This window comes from Equus caballus, chromosome 26, assembly GCF_041296265.1.
Source record: "Equus caballus isolate H_3958 breed thoroughbred chromosome 26, TB-T2T, whole genome shotgun sequence".
Classification (NCBI taxonomy): Eukaryota; Metazoa; Chordata; class Mammalia; order Perissodactyla; family Equidae; genus Equus; species Equus caballus.
This window is the reverse complement of record NC_091709.1, coordinates 32,889,150-32,911,108: the sequence shown is the minus strand read 5'-3', so window position 1 is coordinate 32,911,108 and position 21,959 is coordinate 32,889,150. Positions and strand designations below refer to the sequence as shown.

Here is a 21,959-nt window from a genome sequence, read left to right as displayed (position 1 = left end):
AACGACTGTGCGGTGAAGGGCCTTGAGTGAAATGTACATACATATACATTTGCGTGCACACGTATGTGGTAGCCTAAGGACAGCCCTTTAACATGCCACCAAACGAGGATCAAGCTTGGCTTACCTTCAGCTTCAATCACCACACTTGTGGTTTTGGCCATTTTGCAGAAATGATATTTTCCCTCTCGTTTAGAATCTGCTGCTTTATAGTGCATTTTCTCCATTGCAGGGATTGTGGGAGCCATTATCCTGGTGCCATTAGCCTTCTCATTTTGGAAAACCCCATCCCTCGTGATAATGAAAACAACTTGAAGATCTCACATCCATTTTTCTAATGCCCTGCACTTTCTATCTCTGCATACTCATGTGCTTCTTCCACCTAGAGTTCTTCTCCATCTCTGCCTGGCCAACTCTATCTACTCCTAAAGGCCCAGATCAAAATGCCACCATCCTCATGAGGCCTTTGTCAGTCCTCGCCAGCAAAATTAATCTCTTCCTTGTCTCTTCTTCTCTAGCTTTTGGTTTATGCCTCTTCTAAAGCAGGGATCATGGTTTGTCTGGCCCAAGAGCAGCTCATTCCCAGGAAAGGTCTCAACTCTTCCAGCACTGCAGTCAGATTCAAAGTAAGGACGATTACTTGCTGGATCTTACATTCTTCATGGGGCCCAACAAAGTGCCTTGTGTATAATAGGTTCTCAGTAACTATTTGTTGAATTAAATTTGTTTACATGTTATACATGTTTATAAATGAGAGAGCACTGCCTTATATGGTTTACAAAAAAAAAATCTGTTGGGATGAAGACAGACAAGTTGAAGAGTTACGTCTTACACAATGAGGTTGTGTCATTGAGACTTTTGGAAAGCCTCTCGGAATTTATGCTTCCTAAAGTTCCTGCTGCTCTAGCGTTTTGCCCTCATGCTAAAAGGCATCAGAATGGGTTTTGATAAAAACAGAATATTTTTAGGCATTCTAATCAGTCCAGCTCTGACAAATTCCTGGCCTTTGGTATGTGCTGCTGAGTAATGTCAGATGCTCACACGTACACACAATGACATTTACAAGGCCTGAGGTGGGCTCAGCCAAGTTCACAAACAAAGCCCCCTTTTGATTGGTTCACCAGAACTTCCTCAGATGCCTTTATGGTTTGCTACTAGAGGAACTGACAGGCTGCTGGGACCAAACGAATTTCCATTCATTTCTTCACTCCTGGAAATAACATCTGCATACAAGGGTCAGGTACTCCGTGAAGTTTTGGACTCACAAGGACTCAGTCGTATTCACTCATATTCAACTGTGTGAGGGGGACCTCGGGCCCCCTGGCGTTGGCACTGATGGAGTCTGCGTGTAGGGCTAGGGCTGTTTAAGAACTCTCTGGAGTAGGATTCGTACAAACGAACGTGAATAGGTCTCCACTCCAAACACGTACTGGACGATCTCAGAAAATCCAGATAAAAATCCAAGAGGCCTACTCTCTTCTTTATGAAAAATGTTACCTTTTGCCTAAAATAAAATAAAATAAAGAGAAAGCACTCTTTTATTTTTGCACTCCATAAAAACACCTGAATATATTTAGCAACCTCTGCAATTCCACTGCATTGTAGATAGGGGGGCATCCCAAAAAGGAGAGAGCGGGACAGTGTGTGTGTGTGCGTGTGCATGTGTGTGTGTGTGTGTGTGTGTGGAAGGACTGAATCTGTCTAGACAAAAATAATAGCTAGGTAGGTTATAGGAAAGAATTTTATAAGACTAAACAAAATGAATTCTATTTCCAAAATAGAGCTGTCTTATGAAAGATATTTCTTTTCACATTATGTAGTTAACCCTATGAGAGTTGTGAGTAGCTACTTCCAGAGATGAAGTCCTGCTGGGAATTCAAATCGCCACTCTTAAAGGCTCATACAGGCTTTCCGAGTTCCTGGGCAGTTTTCCAGTTAAGGCCCAGGGTACCACCCATTGCACCTTTTCTTCACCTGCTGAGAATGTTCAACAGTAGGCTCCCATCAGGGCTCCATGGGATGGGGAGGACCCTGACAGTCTGGAATGCAGGCCAAATGCAGGAGGGCACGTACTTTTACAATTGAGGGCACTTAGGCATTCTGGAAACATCTAAGCTGTGTCCCAGCACCTTTTACCTCTAAACCCTGATGCATCGTTATCGTTAAGTTCTGAAGTCATTCTGTGGAAATGAGGCTGTGGCGAGGCCCATTCAGAGGGCAGCCATGGATGGAGAAGGATGGGATCCCTCTGCACACGGGGACGTCTGGTAATACCTGCCGCAAACCGCCTGGCCTCTGCCTTGAGTCACTGCGCTGGGACAGTGGGATGGTCCTGGCTGCAAGCTTTGGGTGGTAGCACCTCCACCTTACATTGTACAGTGATTTCTACTTTTCAAGTTCTTCTCACACTCACTGTCTGTAAAATAACCCTGGGAAGCATGCAGAACTGGCTTTATCCCTTTCTTCTCTCTTCTTTTCCCCATCAGAGGAAGACACGTCTAAGGAAACATGGTCAGTAAAAGACCAAGTTGAGAGTGTAGCCTGACAGCTCATTCAGGACTCTGCCCACTGTGTGCAGGCACCAGTACCCACAGCCAGGCAAGTTCTGTCTTTAGATGGAATAATGCAAGCAGGGCCATGTGAGCACCTGTGGCTAATTGAAACACTTCCATTTTTTTTATAGTAGAAGAGGAAAACATGTATCTATATGGCAAGAAGAATAATTTTCTAGAAGAAGCTTCCAGGTTATTGTAGGGCATTTCTATGTCTGAGGTATGACTGGGCAGTCTCACATACCTCATTTAAAAATGTCTTAGAGGGACTTCATGACGTCAGAGACAACGCACAGCTGGGTGAGGTGTTATTTACAGAAATAGCAGCTGTTTATTTGGTCTTTTAAGCTCTCATGAGGATGAGTTGACTCACTCTGGTTGTTAGGAGGACCCAGCGGACCAGATGATGATCCTGCTTTCAGGTATTTTGAATTTTTATTTGTTTCAGCTCTGTAAGAATGGACTTTTTTGCTTTGGGGCCAACTAGTCTATTTACTGGCAAATAGGAGCTGATAAAATGTAGGTTAGAAACTGGTTTCACATCTTAAATGCAACAACCAAATTTTAGAGATTTAAACAAGTTGAGTGGGAACCAGTCATTTTACAAACAGGATACGAGACTAACTGATTTAGACTTAGTAAAAGAGTTTTATCTTCTGTTCAATTTACCATTTTTCTATAGCCTCTCTGTGAACTAAAGTTATTTTTTTTTAAACAGAACTTTTGGTCATAGCGGTTCTGAAAAGAACAAAGATGTTAAAAATTGGCTTTTTAATTTTTCTGTTTAAATCTTCATTTGTAACATCTCTCTGCCTTCAACCAACTGCTGGCTTTAGGTACAGGGTATTTCAAAAGAAAATGAAAAGAGAAATATTTTAAGTCTACTCCTTCTAGAATAATCTGTCGCAGAGTTTTTACTTAGCACATGGTACCTATATTAACTAACCGTCTTCTCTATCAATCATTCTAAGCTCAACAAAGTCCCTTTGAACAGTAGGTGTGTTTACAAGCATCATGCAAAATGATACCTGGTTCTTTTCAATGTCATTTAAGAATCTGTAGATTTGATAGGATGCCAACAGCCCTCAGAAGTATTAGGCAATGAATGCCTTAGGAGTTCCCTGTGTCACGATCGTGAACTAATGTATCTTAATGTTCTTTGGAGTCTCCAAACATGGTGAGTTTGGAAGAGCTGGCTGAAAAGTTGTGTAACTAATATCTAAGGCCCAGCTGTACTTTTGTTGCCCGAAATTCTTTCTTTCATTTTTTGCAAGAGAGACTGAACCAGCTTCTACACTTGACTCAGACACCAATGAGTTGTATGAACCTGGAAATTCACTTAATTCCTCTGAGACTTTGTTTTCTAATCTGCGGAGTGGGTTTGGCATAGTAGACATCAACGGTTGTTTTCAAAGCTATTAAATTAGTCTATTAAATCGTCACATTCTGTACTGTGATGTTCTATACAACAGTGGCTCACAAAGTGAGAACCTTACAGCTAAGGATGACAAATCTAAAGAGAACCTGCTTTCATACTTAAAAGTTTTTTCTTTTCTCTCAAAACTCATTCTATAATAAGATTTTCAGGTGCTTCTTTTTTCTTAATTTAACCTAGATATGTGACTGAATTCCTTCATATATGAATATATTTCTCCACTGTGTTATGAACACCATAAATTAACACACTGTCTGTGAATTTCAGAAATATTACCTGGCCATTATTTCTTTCTGCCTTCAAGCTGAGCATAGATTATCTGTTCTTGGCAAAGCAGGGGCCCATTCAAACAGGTTGGTTAAAATAACAGTGATAAAAGGATTGACAATAACTGATTATTTTTATTTCTCAGCTGGTTGTTTGGGTGTGAGTTTGCTGTCTTGTCAGAGATTATGCCAATTTTTGGAAGAGAATGTCAGTGTTACAGAGACATGAAAACACCTCTGATGTTCTTGTAAGAGGTGCACACACTTTCTCTGGCCATACTCATTCTCATTTCTTGATAGACTGATCTGTTAAATTGGCTGAGGGCCATGTCCTTCTAGCCTTCTCCTGACATATTCATCTTGCTTTGGAAATTACCACCCTCTTAGTGCTGAGAGCAAAGACCATGTTATAATAGCAAGATTGCCTCTTAGAGGCTCATACTACGAAGATCAAGGTCAAGGTTGCCAAGTGCTTAACCGTATTGCTATTCACACCTCTTGATTCGACTCTTAAACTTACAAAAATAGCTTTTTGGAGTAGTTTTAGGTTCACAGCAAAATCGATGGGAAGGTACAGAGATTTCCCATATACCTCCTGCCCCCACACATGTATTGTCTCTTCCTTTATCAACATCCCCCACCTCAGTGGTACATTTGTTATAATTGATGAACCTACAGTGACACATCCTAATCACCCAAAGTCCGTAGTTTACATTAGGGTTCACTCTTGATGTATATTCTATGGGTTTGGACAAATGTATAATGACATAAACCCTTCATTATAGTATTACCCAGAGTATTTTCACTGCCCTAGAAATCCTCTGTGTTCTGCCTATTTATCCCTCCCCCTCACCCACCCTCTGGCAACCACTGATCTTTTTACTGTCTCTATAGTTTTGCCTAGAATGTCATAAAGTTAGAATCATACAGTATGTAACCTTTTCAGATTGGTCTGTTTCACTTAGTAATATGCATTTCAGATTCTTCCATGTCTTTTTGTGGCTTCATAGCTCATTTCTCTTTAGTATTGAATGATATTCCACAGTCCGGCTGTACCACAGTTTATTTACCCATTCTCCTACTGAAGGACATCTTAGTTGCTTCCGAGTTTTGGCAATTACGAATAAAGCTGCTACGAACACCCGCATGCGGGGTTTTGTGTGGACATACATTTTCAACTCCTTTGGGTAAATACCAAGAAGGATGATGGCTGGATCGTATAGTAAAAGTATGTTTAGTTTTGTAAGAAACTGCCAAACTCTCTTCCAAAGTGGCTGTACCATTTTGCATTCCCACCAGCCATCAATGAGAGTTCCTGTTGTTCCACATCCTTGTCAGCGTTTGGAGTTGTCACGGGTCCAGATTTTGGCCATTCTAGACTCTTAAACTTTTTAAGCAGTGACGTGGCTGTTAGAAATGTTTTGTGGAATTTTCACTGTGTGTCTTGTATGCCAAGAAAGAGATTTGTGCTCTCAAGTATCTTAAAATGGACTCTGGAAGCAAGTACCTTTGAGCCTCCAACCTTGAGGAAGTTATTTCAACTTTCTGAGCCTCAGTTTCCTCCTCTAGAAAATGCGACAACAATAGCACCTACCTTATAAGTTCTTGTGAGAAAATATGTGCAGAACAGTGCTTATAAGTATATACTATTATGATTATAAAGATATTGATCATTATTTTTACTATTGAGAAGCAAATCACATTCTTCTTTCTGATGGAGGCATAGAATCACAGGATTTTAGGGTTCTAAGGGCCCTTAAAGGTTAGCTAGCCCAACCTCTTGGCCAATGCCCGAATCTCCTACGATAGCAATGTTAAGAAGTGGAACAAACCTGGAGAGCTGAACACAGCCCACCACTGGGTGGGCAAATTCACCCTGGCTGAGGAATCTGAAATACCAGGTCTCCAAAATCTGATGTCTTAAAAGCAGATCACAAAGTGCCTGGTGTTTATTGTACATCAAGATTTATCAAAAATCTAGACCAATCTGCTCAAGCATAGATGATTTAGTGGTTTTGGCAACATGAATAATTCAGCTGCCCTCCAAGTATTTGGAGAAATCAAACTAGAAAATGGAAATTCTATAAAAGTTCTAAGGAACAGGGCAGAAATATTCCCACCCCACCCTTACAGTCTCCCCTCTGAGAGCGGAAAGAGGGACCAAGTTTTAAACGCAGCTTAGCTCCTATAATTGATAATTCTGCATGTTTTGCCAGAAGATGGAATATTTCTTTCCATTTCTCTATTTTCACTTCACATATTCTGTGTCCAGAATCTTTTTGATTCCCTGGAATTTTCTGTAAGAAACCCAGATATTCCAGCAATAATTCTCAAACCTCACAGAATCCTCTAAAAATAACTTGAGGAAAAGAATTGAACCCAAGTGGTCCAATACTTGAAGGAAACTGGTGTAAAAACAATGATATTGTCAAATGAAAAAGAACTTACTCCAGTCTACAAGATTCGCTACAAGTGTCTATAAATCCACAAGCACAGGATACTTCTGTTGTCTGGAGGAATTTTCCCTCCAACGTTTTCAGAATTATGTAACATGAAAATTCATTTTAAACTAGTAATGTGGTAAGAGTATTGTGACTCTGGAATGTAACTTCATCTTCATTTCTGGAAGTTTCTTTTGAGGGTTGGGTACTACTAAGGCGTGTGTGTGTGTGTGTGTGTGTGTGTGTGTGTTTTATGTAGGATCATCCAAAGTAAGCTAATGTGTATTTCCATCATTGCCCATGGGTTTGGAAGGTTTTAAAGCCGTTCTGTGCAAACTGCAATAAATCCCGCACAGACTCAGAGAAGGAGCTGCTAAGCAGAAGGATCTGCTCCAGCATTTTAACAGATGAGTACAGTGGGGCTCAGTGAGGCTCAATAAGCAGGCTACAGCCATACAATCAGAAAGACAGAATGTGGCTCCTGCTCTGGGTCTTCAGCGCAAGTCTAGATTTGCTCCCATCCACTCTTACACTTTCTCCTCCCCAGGACATAGCCACCCCCCATATCTGAGCATTATTTTAAATTCATCTTCTCCCCTCCTCTTCCACATTGAAAGCATCACCTACACCTGTAGACTCCACGGCCACAACATACACAACAGATCCCTCCAGATCTGCCCATCCCCATTCCTGTCAGTAGAGAGCATCTTCCCATCCTGTGCCATTGCAAGTGATTTCTGCCTGGGGATCGTACTCCGTTCTTTTCTCCTTAATACTCTTTCTCCATAGAGGAGCCAGAGTGATCTTTTTAACAGGCTTAAAGTCTTCCAAAGGCTTTTCTTCCCACCTACTATAAAATCTCCACGCTGGGCTGGCTTATCCAGTCACCCAAGGTGCAGCCAGGCCTGGCTCTCAGACCTCTGTCCGCCATCCTCTCCCTTCCCTTCTTCACTCCTGACGACAGGCCTTGTGTGTGCTCCTCAAGCACGTCAAGATGCTTCCCCTCTCAGGCCTTTTCACCAGCTCTTATGTCTTTCTGGAATGTTCTCTCTTCATAGAACTTCACATAGATAATTTTTTTTTTTGATTGGCTGTAGCTTAATATCACCTCTTTTCAGTCCACTTACTATAAAATAGCCTCTCAGTCACTTTCTATCACATCACTCTATTTTGCTTCTCAATATAGCTTATATATTTTATAAACTATATTTACCACACATATATTCCTTTTTTGAAAACATCTATTATCTGTTTTTCTCCTTCATATTGCATGTATGGTAGTGAGCAAGGTCATTGCTTGTCTTATTCACCTCTGCGTTCTCTGTGCCCAGCAATACTTGTGAATGAATGCAGGCTGGTGCTATGTCTAATTTTTCTTATCTCACAGCATCACACTTTCTTGCTATCATCCGGCTTAATGAAAGGACAGGGGTTCATGCAATGGCGAGGAACGGACTCTGAAGCCAGATATGCAGGGCTCCAGTCCAAGCTCAGCTACTCACTAGCTGGGCTGCTTTAGACAAGTTAATTCCTTGGAAACTCAATTTCCTCCTCTGTAAGACAGATAGGCTAATAATAGTATCCACCTCATGGAGTTGTTGAGACAATAAAATGTGTAAACCTGGTAACATTGATAAAATACACAGAACCTTGTCTGCCACAGAGTAAGCCCATGTCAATGCCAGTCCTTCCTCCTGTAGGATGTGTCTATATTATTCATATCCACACAGTTTTGTTATATATATAAAACATGACATTTATTACTTATTATATATGTCTACATTATATATATAGTGTTAGCTGTTTTTATCATTCTCGTATTTGATAGAGTAGCAAATAAAACGTGTTACAAGATTTGTGAAATGCCAAATACTAAATGTCAACCACTCCTCCCTCTCTCCATTTCCCCTCCTTCCCCCGCCCCCTTCCTCCTTCTCTATTTGAAATAGCTTTTATTTATTTGTTGTAAGAGCACTCAACATGAGATCCAGCTTCGCAACAAAGTTTTAAGCTCACAGGGCAGTATTGTTAACTACAGGCACGATGCCGTACGGCAGATCTGTAGAGCTTGCTCTTCTGCTGTAACTGAACTTTATGTAACATTTTTAGAGGAAGTAAACAGCCGCAGTAGAACATGCTGTTACGACAAACGTCCTGGAGGTGGCAGCAGAGGTCTAAGGTTTGGAAAACGCTCCAGGGTTCTTGTAGACACGATACGTGATTTGAAGGGGGTGGGAAGGGTTATCCCATGGGCCTGTTTTTGTATTTTAAAATTCCCTTTCATTATTATTATTGCTGGGAAGGGGTGTGTCTGGATATTTCGGGAAGCTGCTCCAATGCAAATGATATCTGGGAAGCGGGAGCCAGTTATTATTCATTAAAACCTCAGACAAAATGAGAGCGTTAGTGCATAATAGGATGCAAGGAAGTTGAAGCCTTGGTGGAGGCCACAAAGAGGGTGAGAAGCAGGAAGAGAAGGACTTGGGTCTGCGCGGGCATGTCCCTTGGCTCCAGGACTCCTTGATCTGTAGGGAGGGGCACAGCCAGGGGAAATCAGAGCTGAACCGTCTAAATGGGAGGCGTGGGGAGCAGAGCAGGATCCCTTCTCGTCCGGGTCTAAGGCGGTGAACGCCTGGAACAGCCTCATCCATAAGCTTTAAATAGCATGTAGATTCTACAATGTCTATGCGTACAAATCGGATTCTCTGTATCTGTTAGCGATCAGGGAAGTAATAAATGGGCAAAAGGAGACCTGGAACATTGTCAAGGGTTGGGATAGTCCCTCTCCAACGGACTATACAGTGCATATAACAGGACTAAAGTGAAATACTTTGTATAGACCACCAGATGACAGTATTGCCCCACAAAATGCTACACCAACCAGTTCCCTCTTGTAAGCTCAGTCAAACGCCTACAGTCACATGTGTTTCCCATTTGTGGCAGTAATTGAAATTATGCTTATAAGGAGCAATTATTCTTTATTTGCACTTTTTCCATAAATGAATAATACTCTTGTTGCTGTTAATAGCAGCTGCTTTAGGTATACTTAAGTTATTATCTTGGGAAGATGGGAGTCTAAAAGTTGTGTTGTCTGTGACTCTATGCATTTACTGATTCAAAATTATCAGTGAAAAAAAAGTAAGTGGTCTGTGAGTTGACGTATAATATCCCCATGGGCAGAATATAGCAGCTGCTGCAAAATCGCAACAGAAAAACAATATAAAACTGTTCAGATCATAATTTATTTTTTGCTTTGCAGCCTATGGATTTCTCCTGAAAGCATAAAACAAAATGGTAACCATAAATGTACAAAATGTAAACCATATTTTGTATAAAATAGCTCTCTGTGGATGCATTGATGTTGTTGAAGAATTTGAAAAGGGGATTATCAAATAAGATCATGTATGCAAAATGCCTAGCAAAAGCCTCACAAATAGCTGGAATCATAATAATTAGAGGCTCTTGTTCCATTTATCAAGAAGCAGTAATAGATTAAGGAATAAGGTCAATACTCCTTTACTAGCGTGTCACAGGAACAGCCAGACAGTGAAATACCAGGCTGTTGCTTTAGTGGAAACATCATGGGGTGAGCTGTCTGCTCTGCATCCCTAGCTGACTATGTCAGGGCCTGAAAAACAACTTAGGGTTCTCTCCTTCAACCGATGCTGTGGGCCAAAGTGTTCAGCAATGAAGCATTAATACCTTTTGAGGGTAGAGCATCCACGTTTTTCTATTTTACTTAATTTGGATTATATCTCCAGCACAAATTTGAAAGAAAACTTCAGGGGGCAGTTTTGGCTGGGATCTGGCATCTGGTTTCTTTGGGAGCCTCAGAGCAATAGGACTTTTGGTAACCATGGTGACATTGCAGTTTCAAGACTCTATTGGACAATACAGGACATAGCCGGCAAAGATGAATGGCCTTAATGGTGGGGATCGTTCAGCTTTCACCATCTTCTTGTTTTACACTCCTTCCTCCTCCTGTTAGGCACAGATGGGGTGAATTCTTTAATTAAGCAAGATATCTTGTTTGGACAAATTTAGACTCTATTTATTAACTGAGGGGTTTTTTTCTCCCTTCCTTCCTTTCTTCCTTCCTCCTCCCTTCCCACTCCCTCCCTCCTTCCCCTTTTTCTCTCTTGGCATCCTAAGGCCTTGCTTCTTACTGTATTCAAATCATTCTAGGTCCAAACCTTAGAAGCACATACTTTATTTAGCTTGTCTCCTGTTATGAGCTGAATTGCGTCCTCCGCTTACCCCGTTCATATATTGAAGTCCTAAGCCCTGTATCTCAGAATGTAAGTGTATTTGGAGATGGGCCTCTAAAAAGGTAATTAAGGTTAAATGAGGTCATTAGGGTGGATCCTAAACTAATGACTGGTGTCCTTACAAGAAGAAATTGGGGCACAGACAGACACAGAGGAAGGACCATGTGAGGACACAGCGAGGAGGTGGGCGTCTGCAAGCCAAGGAGAAATCAACCCGGCCAACACCTTAACTTCGGACTTCCAGCCTCCAGACTATGAGACAATAGTTTTCTGTTGCTTAAGCCTCCCAATCTGTAATACTTTGTTATAGCAGCCGTTGCAAACTAATAGATCCTCTTAGATTCTTACCTTTTTGAAAAAATATGAAACACTTCAGGAATTTGTACCTCATCCTTGCACGGGCGCCATGCTCATCTTGTCTGTATGTTCAGTTTTAGTGTATGTGCTCCTGAAATAAGCACTCCTCTTAGATTCTTTAACCCTCAAATACCGAAGTTTTTTTTTAAAAAGTTGGCTTCCCTAGACTTCAGGTCTCCTCTCTGCCGTTGCCACACCCCACCGTTGCAGCACACTTGGCATTTGCCTGAGTGTGAGCACAGAGTGAGTCACAGCATTTCTGACCAGTTTTGTGGCACTTCTAACAGGTCCGGCACACTAAGTCATTTTCACGTGGAATATCACCATGCATACATCAGCACGATCAGGAAACAGAACAAACTTAAAATGGTGGCGTGTGGGCAAGGAAGAAAGCAGACCATGACGAAAGAGAAAATTTTGGTCTAAAACGCTTTAGAGCTTTTGTGCTGGCAAAACTTTTCTCCCTCAATCGGTTGGTCACGTATCTACAGAGCTCATTAAAATTCCCGCGTTTGGATGAAAATATTGAAATACTGCAGATGGCAGCATGACATTACACATGATTATTTTAGAGCAAAACCACTGTGTACTGTCCTCCTTTAGTATTTCTTTTTTCCTTTTTCTTTTTTCCTAGTGGGCAGATTACTGGAACCTTTATAAAATGATTATTTATGGTGAAAACTTGGAAAAGCGATTATGCCTGTTTTTCAAGTTCACTCCCATGGCCTGTGCTACAAAGTTCCAATCAGTAACATCCCTTTGCAGAGCCTCCAGGCGAATACATTGTTATTCTAACTCCCCACCTGGAGGATCCCAACATTAGATGTGAACATATTTTGAAATTAAATCTCTGAGATGTCCCCAACCTTCTTTCAAGTCCCTAAAGATAAGCTCACCAAACGTTAGCAAAGAAATAATTATTCTCAGAAATTAAGGCAACAAAGTGATGAGACTGTGAGCTGCCATTCAGAGTGAGACACATGTGCTACTGTGACGAATGGACAGACACAGTTCAATGTCTCCTCCATTCATTTTCTAACCAGAAAAAATTGCTTCGGGGAACTCCAGTAATGAGTGTTTTCAGCAAAACCTAAAACTCTAAACCAGGGATCAGCAAACTCTTTCTCTTCAGGTCCAGGCAGTAAATATTTTCAGCTTTTTGGGCCATGTGGTCTCTATCACAGCTCTGCTGCTGTACCCAGAAGGCGGCAGCAGAAGATACATACACCAGTAGGCGTTGCTGTGTTCCAAGAAAACTTATTTACAAAAGCAGGCGGGCAGATTTGTGCATAGGCCATAGTTTGCCAGCGTCTGCTCTGACCCTGGGTTGCTGTCCCTCTGAGGAAGATTGTTCTTCCTGTATTAGATTTCAACTCTTCTATAGCCATTTTGCCCTCCCTCATCTTTCTTTTTTTCCTTCAATGCTCCACTTTACACACATATTTCACGCATGGTCTTGTGTCATCTTTTTTGGAGGTAAAATGTTGGGTTGGGTGGAGTAGGGTACTGACTCTTGAGCTTGACATTGGAGACGAGTCTAATCAGAATGTTGGCCTGGATATATCTCATCTTTTTCTTATTTCTTCCCGTGGGGCCCATCTGGCTTGGTCTCAACCTTAGGAATTAGAGTTTAGACTTAGGACTGTACTTGGGTCAGAACTGGCCCAGTAAGTGTGAAGGTCATGGAGCAAATGCTCTTCAAGTACCTTAGAAGTAAAGTGTGCACCTATTAAGCAAACAGCCACCTTAGGGAGTAAATTACATTAGTAATTATATTAGACGTCATGTGCATATGCATGTATGAACAGTGCCCTGTATGTAATGAAGTGCATTAAACAATTCTCAAAAAGGTGATGTATTTATTATTATGTTTATCAATAGTAAGGTCCCACAGATGCTAATTCCAAATACAGTTCTCTCAAGGCAAATGTCTAATCTCTAGTTGAAGATGCTCCAGATGTAGATGATGATGATGAGTTTGTATAAATCAACAGACAAGAGCTCCCCAAGGCCACCTTAAGGCAGACCTGAGACCTAGTTGGCCCCAGACTCTTTTGTTTCTTGAAGGGATTCCCATGAAGGGGATTGATTCAGTAGATTGTTTCCCACCTATTTAGACTGGAGCAGACCCCAGAAGAGTAGAGTGAATCATTTCCAGGAATTCTCCATGGTAAACTTCTTCTGTGGCAGGTAGAGATGGAAGGATGCTTTTGATAGCTTCTGGCCTCACTTTAATTCTAAGCTTTTAAGAACATTATAAGAAAGATGCTCTTGAGCACGAAACTGAAACTAGTTAAGGATATCTCTTCTGTCACACAAAATCCACTGAGACTACTCTTGATATACTTTGTATGGATTAATTCATGAATAAACTCCATCACCAGCATGTGGACTATGATGCCCATTGACTGCAAAGTCTGTGGTTGGCTTTCAAACTTTAACCTGGGGTCATTTGAATTCCCGTTTCATGCCAGCTCTCGTAGGGAAGGCATTCCAGAGGCTTACCTATATACAAGGAAGGACCTTGTCTATTTTCATCTTTCTTGCCAGTTTGGAAATCTTATTGCGTGGTTTGGGTTGCAGAAATACACAAAACTAAATAGACAAACCTGCTTCATGGAATAGCCTTGGAAGTGTGGTTGCTAAGATATAGATAGGCTTTATGTAGGGAGAATTTCCATTATAAATATGCTCAAAGGACCAGAAAAGTGAATTCACATGAAAAACATACATTGGGTGCTTGGAAAGTATGCTTTCTATAGACAGGGTGTGTAAAACCATATCAAGGGAATTCTCCAGAGGAAGACTTGAGAATTTGCTCAAGACCTTGGGATGAAAAGTACTACTAACTTGTTTTAATTATTGGCCAAAACTTGATGGAAAAAGGAAAAAATTCCACAGATCATACAAAGTGGACTTTTTTTCTCATGCTCCACAGAGGTTTTTTGGGAAACATTTTCCATTTCCACCCTTATTTGGCAAGCTTTGAATATGGATATTCACTGCATACCTAAAGATCTTTCATATTTTCTAGAACTTGCTGTCCAATGTGGTAGCCACTAGCTCCATGTTGCTATTAAGCACTTAAAATGTGGCTACTGTGATTGAGGAACTGAATTTTTAATTTTATTGAATTTCAGTTAATTTGAATTTAAATAAGTTGTGTGACTTTTGGCCACCTCATTGGGACTGCACAGATATAGAACATTTCCATCATCATAGGTCTCGTCATTTAGACCACACCCTGTTCTAGACTAAATTTTTGCTCACCGGGTTGTTTTTAATAGTGAAGCCTTAGTTTTCCACCAACTGACAAGTTCACAAAAGAATGCTATGGAGACGACAATTCAACTCCCATTTTGTTCACACCTTTTTAAGATTTGCTCAAACTTCTTTTCACCCCTCTATTCTCAGTAATTCTTTTTATTTTTATCGGTAGCATTTTATATTTAGTTCCTTCAAATGTTATTAAATCCAAATATACTAATTTCAGGAAACGCTTCTTTAATTAGTTGTGCTTGAAATGTCCTCACTAATCCTTACTGTAATAACTGAATGGCCAATTTCATGCTCTCAGTGGGAAAAACAAAAAAAGAGAAAGACCTGTTTTCTTTATTCATGCCAAACAGGAAAATGCTGTGGTTTAGCAATAGAAAATTAAGAGGGAGGAAGCTTTTTAGGTCTTCAAAATGGAGTAAAAAACACAAACGTCAACTTACCTTGCTCCTCTCCCTAATTTCTCAGAAGAATATCTGTGAATACGTAACTTTGGCTTTTTTAGGGTCTCACTTTAAGTACACGTTAGCTTCAGGAAACAGGGATCTTTATTTTTTAATCATGGTTTACAACATAACGTACATGTTTCAGGATGCGGCTCATGTTCTCAAAATGGTCATATACCGTCAAAACGGTCATTTTCTGATAATTCTATCAGGAAAAACTATTTGAAAGCAAAATGCCCTCAGGGTGCAATTCCCCCGAGGGCACCAGTCATGTCTGTTTTGTCCCCATGGTAAACCCACGGGCCCCCAAAATGCCTGTGCTGTTGCTGGCTCTATGGAATGAATATATTTAAATGTGAGAGCCAGGTCAGGTAATATTATTAGGGGGTGAGAAATGTTATAACTACAGAAATGTTGGGGATCAAGGCCGTCTCTGTATGATTTTCCTGGGCCCTAAGCCCTGCTGGGGTCCACACAGCAACTTGGAATAAGTAGCCCTGAGCGTAGGGAGCCAGGCTCCTTGTCTCTCCATGTGACTATTTCCTGTGCCACAGAAAGGGTCTTGAAAGGCAGACCCTGGTGTCAAGAGACTGACAGACTGAACTGTCCTGGCGGGCATTTACACTTTTGAGAGGGGAGTGATTCCCTAGGTCCGCATCACCACTCAGTTTCCCATTCCCTTCCCTTTGTCTTGTCTCATCCTTACATTGTCAGAAAAATACATCAGCAACACTGCACCCCACTCGAAAGATTGCCAACACCTTCTCCAAATAATAGTGATCAACATATTTAATAGACTTCAGCTGTCTTTTTGGGAGATCTGGCAACAAATTTAACTGAACCAAAAGTCAGATTTTTAAAAAGGAACACTGCTTTATTGCTTAAATGTGGAAATAATACAGACCACCAGCTAAGCTAATGGTTTTTTGAGAAAAAAACTTAAATGTGTCCGTTACTACTTCAATAGCACATACATAAATGGAAGGTGACAAAAATGACTTGTATTCATAAAGGGGCTCATATTTGCCGGCAAGTTACTGCTGTTCTGAACCTTCCGCCTGCAGCAATGATCTGATCGTCACCTGAAGGAGCCACTGAAAGACAGTCCACAGACCCTTCAATAGCGCTGTCGTGAAATAAATAAAAACACAGCGCAATTCAACTTTTCCGTCTCTTCCTCTAGCCTGCTCTTGACTTGTGTTTCTCCCTGAATGTGATTCTTTATTTTCTGCTTCCCTTTCACCCTTCTTGGAGGCTGGGGTATATTGCTGGCTAGACTCCAATCAGCAATGGAAACTTCTGAGAGTTCTGGCAGACCCGGCCTGTGAAGTTATGCAGAGCTTGGTAAATTTAGCCCATTTAGCTGAGATGTGAGAGCAGTACAGTGATGTATATAGAGAAAAGCATGATTCCCGACAGCTGTTGAGAGCCCTTAAAAATAATATATGTTCCCTACAAATTTTCATTCTGAAGTTGGTGCACATTTCCAAGGCGGCCCGGGAAGCACATATGGCGGCTCATTTTTTTCTTTTTTTCTTGACATTCCATGAACCAATTAAGCTCTGAAAAACCATTTAAACACAAGTAGGCCATGATTTCAACACTTCCACAAAAATAAAAAATTAAAAAGAGGCTGATATTTGAAGTCCTGTTTTCTCTGGCCCTGCCCCTAAAGCCTCAAAAACATTTGATAATAAATAGATAACACTCCACTGAGGACAGAAAATCTTTTTTTTCCCACCTAAAATTTTTTTGTATTAATTTTGCATGAGTATTGTACTAGTGGGGACTCTTGTCTCTTTCCACGTCTGAGTTTAAACCTCCCCAGCCCCTCAGTTTTAAATATGGAAGGGAGACGAGAACTCCTAGGATTTAACATAAAGATAAGATTTAAAATTCCACGAATTTTGAAATATCAGTAAGTGAAAGGAAACCTATCTGCCAATTTTGACTTTCCCATCTGGACTGATTGCGGCTTTTATTTCCTCTGCACCTGCCTCTCTCATCCTTTTCGTTGGGAACAAACACAGTCAGCAGATTCTCTACAAAGGATATTAACATTCTTAGGTTTCTGGTTTGGGAACAGTAAGCTTCCACCCCCGGTGCCCAGCAAAGTGAGGTGTGAGAGCATCCTGAAGTTTTATCGCACTGACGAGAGAGCAGGAGGCAAAGACAGATTGGTCTTTGTGAAGTGGAGCAGACAGGAAATAAAGATGGCCGGGTCTATTTCCAGGGACAGTGCGGGCCTGACATTTACTGCCTCCTGTCCATATTCCCATCCTCGTAATTAGAAGTGGGCTTGCTCTCCAGGTCACTGTGTTGCAGCATGGACTTTGTAAGCAGGTCTCATGCCTGCTGTCTTGGCAGATTGCAATATATGGTCTCAATCCCTCACCCCTCCTTGTGTCTACACTTTCTGCAATGCAGCTTTGAAGCTTTTTCCATCAAAAGTTAACATCTTGGGGCCAGCCCAGTGGCCTAATGGTTAAGTTTGCACATTCTGCTTCAGCGGCCCAGGGTTTGTGGGTTTGGATCCTGGGTGTGGACCTACACACTGCTCATCAAGCCATGTGGTGGCAGCGGCATCCCACATACAAAAAAGAGGAAGATTGGCACAGATGTTAGCTCAGGGACAATCTTCTTCACCTAAATAAATAAGTAAATAAGTAAGTAAATAAATAAATAAATAGGATAGCATCTATTTCCCCAGCGTTTGCAGTTGGGCTGACCCACATTGGTCTTTAGAATGTGGTGGAAATGTTGATGGGCCAGTGGTGTCCAGGCCTCTGTAGTAGGCAGAGTTCCAAGGTGACCTGCAGTGACCTTCACTCTTGTGTCATCTCCTTGCCTTGACTGTGGTTAGCACCTATGAATATGATGAGCTATTGCCCTTGTGATTCCATAATAGGAAAAGGGATTTTTCAGATATAACTGACTTTCCAAATCAGTTGACCTGAAGATAGGGAGATTATCCAGGTGGGCCTGCCCTATCACATGAGCCCTAAATCTGGGTCTCGAGGTCAGAGACTGAGGAAGTCAGAGATCTGAAGCATGAGAGTGATTTGAAGTGTCCTTGCTGGCTTGGAGAGGGCCTTGTGGGAGGGAGTGTGGGCAGCCTCTGGTTGGCGAGAGTGGACTCTGACTGACAGCCAGCAAGGAAGCAGGGACCTCAGTCCTATAACCGCAAGGAATTGAATTCTGCCAACACCAAGTTTGAAATTGGAAGCAGATTTTTTCCCCCAAAGTCTCCAGACAAGTACTCAGACCAGCTTGTTTTCAGCTTTGTGATGGCCAGAGCAGAGAAGCCAGTCATGTTGTGCTAAACTTCTGATTTACCGAACGGTGAGCTGATAAATGATTGTTGTGTTCAGGTGCTAAGTTCGTGGTAATTGTTATGCAGCAATAGAAAACTAAGACAGTTTCAAAAGACCTGTGCACGTCTGTTCTCTCCTGAAACCTTGCCAAGGTCATGAGACCGTGCCCAGACTAGGCTGCTGGAGACTGAAAGACCACGTGAAGCAGAGCTGACAGCTGGCCAACTTCTAGAAGCACAGCCACCTAACCAACCCGTGGTTGACCCCACATACCTGAAGGAGCTCAGCTAAGATAGAGCCACACAGCTGATCCTAGCATAGGCTGCTGACTTGCAGAATCATGAGTGCTGTGGTCTGAATGTTTGTGTCCCGTTAGATTCATATGTTGACATACCCAATGTGATGGTATGAGGAGGTGGAGCCTTTAGAAGGTGATTAGAGCATGAAGGAGGAACTCTTATGAATGGGATTAGTGCTCTTTTAAAGAGGCTCCAGAGAGATCCCTGGCCCTTCTGCCATATGAGGTTACAGTGAAAAGATGGCCACTTATGGACCAGGAAGCAGGCCCTTGCCAGATACCCAATCTGCCTGCACCATGGTCTTGGACTTCTCAGCATTCAAAACTGTGAGAAATAAAAAATGCTGTTTATAAGCCACTCAGTTTGTGGTGTTCTGTTATAGCAGTCCAAACAGACTAAGACAATGAGCTATAAAAATAATTGTTGTTTGGTCCATTATGTTTTGGTTGGTATATTACACAGCAATATCTAATTGACAGGCTACCTGTCTTCATGAGCAGGCACCACACCTTGATGTCTTTACTTAATGCTAAGGTGTACATTACCGCGTTTAGAGAGGATGGAACTGATGGAACTGACTGTGCTGAAGATACGAAGCTTTTCTCTGTCTAGTGATGAGACCTCGTTTCAATGAGATATCCAGCCGTCTACGACCTTAGAGCTGATGAAAACTGTGGCATGGTTTTGATCAGGATTATCACACAGGCTGTGTCAAAATTCCTCATTGCTTCTCCAATTCGTGGTAGAAATATAATCAATTTATAAACATTCGTTATGACCAGGAGCTCAGGGTAAATTATTTTAACAACCCAACTCTTCATAATTGTAAATATGACTTTAAATTGTAAATATGTAAAAAATAAAAGAAAATTGTCTTGCCAAATTTCTGACTATAGTCAAAAGCAGACAGGCTGTGGCAGGCAGCAAATGTGAAAAAAGGAAGATGGAAGATTTCAATGGTGTACTCATGTTGACAGAGTTTACAGCTGTACAGACATTTATATATAAGTGCAATATGTCTGCATGTGAGTCTGAACTGTCCTCAGTAAACTCAGGGAGGCTGTTTTACAAAGCTGGGTTTCTTCTTCAGCAGATCACAGCTTATTTTGTTTCCTAGATGAACAAGTAGGTGTGAAACAAAGATGTGGGTTGCTCAATTTCATTTTGAACTCCTGATATGGATGTTAAGGATCTTAGACTTACAAAGTTCGACTTCTATAGTATTATAATAATAGGAAGACTGCTATAGCATCTAATGTTAGTATCTCCATCAAGGAGCTATGATGATGGCTTGCCCCCGTTCCCAAATACACCAGGAAAGGAGAGAACAGACAACTGCGGTTGGAGGTCGCTGTAAGACTAGTGTGAAGGAAATAGATCAGCAAAAGGGCTGCCATTGCTGACAGATTCGGTGGTGGGGGGGTGAGTGCTCTTGCAGGGGAAAAGTAAACAGTGGCTTGCAAAAAACAGCAAGTGGGTTGTTAAAAGGTCAGACAGGGACAATGTCTCTGTATGAGAAAACTGGAGGTGGAGAAGTGGGTAGGAAATTTAATTCAAAACATTAGTGACCCATAGAGAAAAGGAGAGCCAGTGTAAGGTGGGGATGGAGGAGGTGAATATTCAAGTTCAACTGCAGAGAGACCCATGGATATATTGTTGGTTTCGCTGATACAGAGACCTGCAGATATCTCCCAGGAAAAGCCAAGTACTGGATGCTTAGTGTGTTTGACAGGATATTCAGCTGGACATTGTTGTGGATGCCTAGATGAGAAATACCATCCTTGTTACCTAAGAGGAATTCTGCCACATCCCAGTAAATGAAGATTGCATGATTTGTATAAACAAAATTGCTCCTCATTTGCTATTTGGCTGGAGAGAGGTGATGAACAGAGGGCAAACTAGCCCTCAGTAACTCCTCAATCTTGCATAGTTCCTATTCTAGAAAAATCTAGGTATCACCAACAAGCAAAATTTGATCTGGAGGGAGAGAGAGATTTCTGTGGGAAATTCAGAAGAGGAGAATAATGATTAGGACTCAGCAAAAGCCTAGGTTTTTCTTGTGTAGGTGGAATCTTTCCCTCTGGCGGGTGGGGAATCTCAGAGGATTTGGATGTGCATGTCGGTCGTTGCTGGCCATCCATTATGTGAGTCTCTCTGGGAAACATTATTCACACAAGCTCTTTTATCCTGACTTGTGGACCCCTGTCTAGTCCCTTTCCACATCCCATTCCTCATGCCTACAGCTTTCTCTTGTTCTGGGCAAGGGAAGAGCAGCTTAGTGAGGTGGGTATCAGAGAGAAAGACTCGTAGGTGTGCCCATGACTCAGAATTATCTGCCTTTGTCAGTACCATTCACATGGGCAGCCCTTCCTTGGAGACCCCACATGACCTGACACATCCATTTACGACAGCACTCATTGCATTGTTTTTGGGAGTCCACTGATTTCCCCCCCACCCCCCCCCCCCGCCCCCCAACTAGACCTTGTACTCCTGGCACACAAGTCTTTGTTTTATTTATCTCTGACCCTCAGTGCACATCACCGTGCCTGGCACACAACAACGGCACTCAAATATCCATTGAGTCGATGAGACTAAATATGAGAATACACATATGACCATGCTTCCGTTAAAATGTATATTTTTGGCCATTTCCTTTAAAAAAGGATGTGAAATGTTGAAGAGACAAAGGTCTCCAGACATTATTTTTCTGTGCAGCACGTAGGGCTAGAAATAGCTGTCTTGCTGACCCTGTACTTCAAAGGCAGCAGGAAGCTAAGTGTCGCCATCTTTGATCTATAGCCTACATCAAAGAACAAAAGGGCAGGAGTGAATGGGTAGTTGATGAAAGCGAGTATCTTGTTTCAAGTTCAAAGCAGTGCTTTTGTGACCTGTTATGTTATCAGGAGTGACACATCCTACCCGTGCACTCTGGACAAGCCTTTGGATGTCACCACCTCTGTCTGGGCTACAAGCTATTGGCAAGTCTTCCAGCTGAAAGTGCCAGTTGCACAGTCCCAAGGCGCTCCACAGCATTCCCAGGTCGCCGACAGTTGACTCCAGAGACTGCTTGCTTCCAAGCCAGGTGTGTATTTTATTTTCTGGCAGAGCTATTATTTCATCACTGTCACAAAACTTCAGACTTAGGGGACATTCAAGGACGCAGAAGGAACAATTAAGTCTCATTCCTGAAATGAGATATTTTCACTGGCAACTATAAATGGCTTCATCAAATAGTTGCTTCCCAGCAGATGCTGAATATGGGGAAGTATAATTATAATACAGAGTATGGCACTCTTTCAGAAGTTGGG

The 21,959-nt window shown here is 41.7% G+C and overlaps 1 long non-coding RNA gene and 1 other non-coding gene across 4 annotated transcripts in view; one reads left to right on the top strand and one right to left on the bottom strand.

Annotated features, from left to right (window-relative positions):
• The first annotated feature begins 2,866 nt into the window (after positions 1 to 2,866).
• The window catches only part of LOC111770772 (uncharacterized), a 51,776-nt gene continuing 32,683 nt past the window's right edge, over positions 2,867 to 21,959 (top strand). For all 3 annotated transcript variants that reach the window (XR_011432766.1, XR_011432765.1, XR_002804178.2), the window contains exons 1-2: positions 2,867 to 2,971; positions 21,555 to 21,733. This is a non-coding gene — a long non-coding RNA (uncharacterized lncRNA). The remainder of the gene's footprint in view (positions 2,972 to 21,554; positions 21,734 to 21,959) is intronic.
• Positions 11,316 to 11,420, bottom strand: LOC111770862 (U6 spliceosomal RNA). Its single transcript, XR_002804298.1, has one exon. It is a non-coding gene; the product is annotated as a U6 spliceosomal RNA (small nuclear RNA).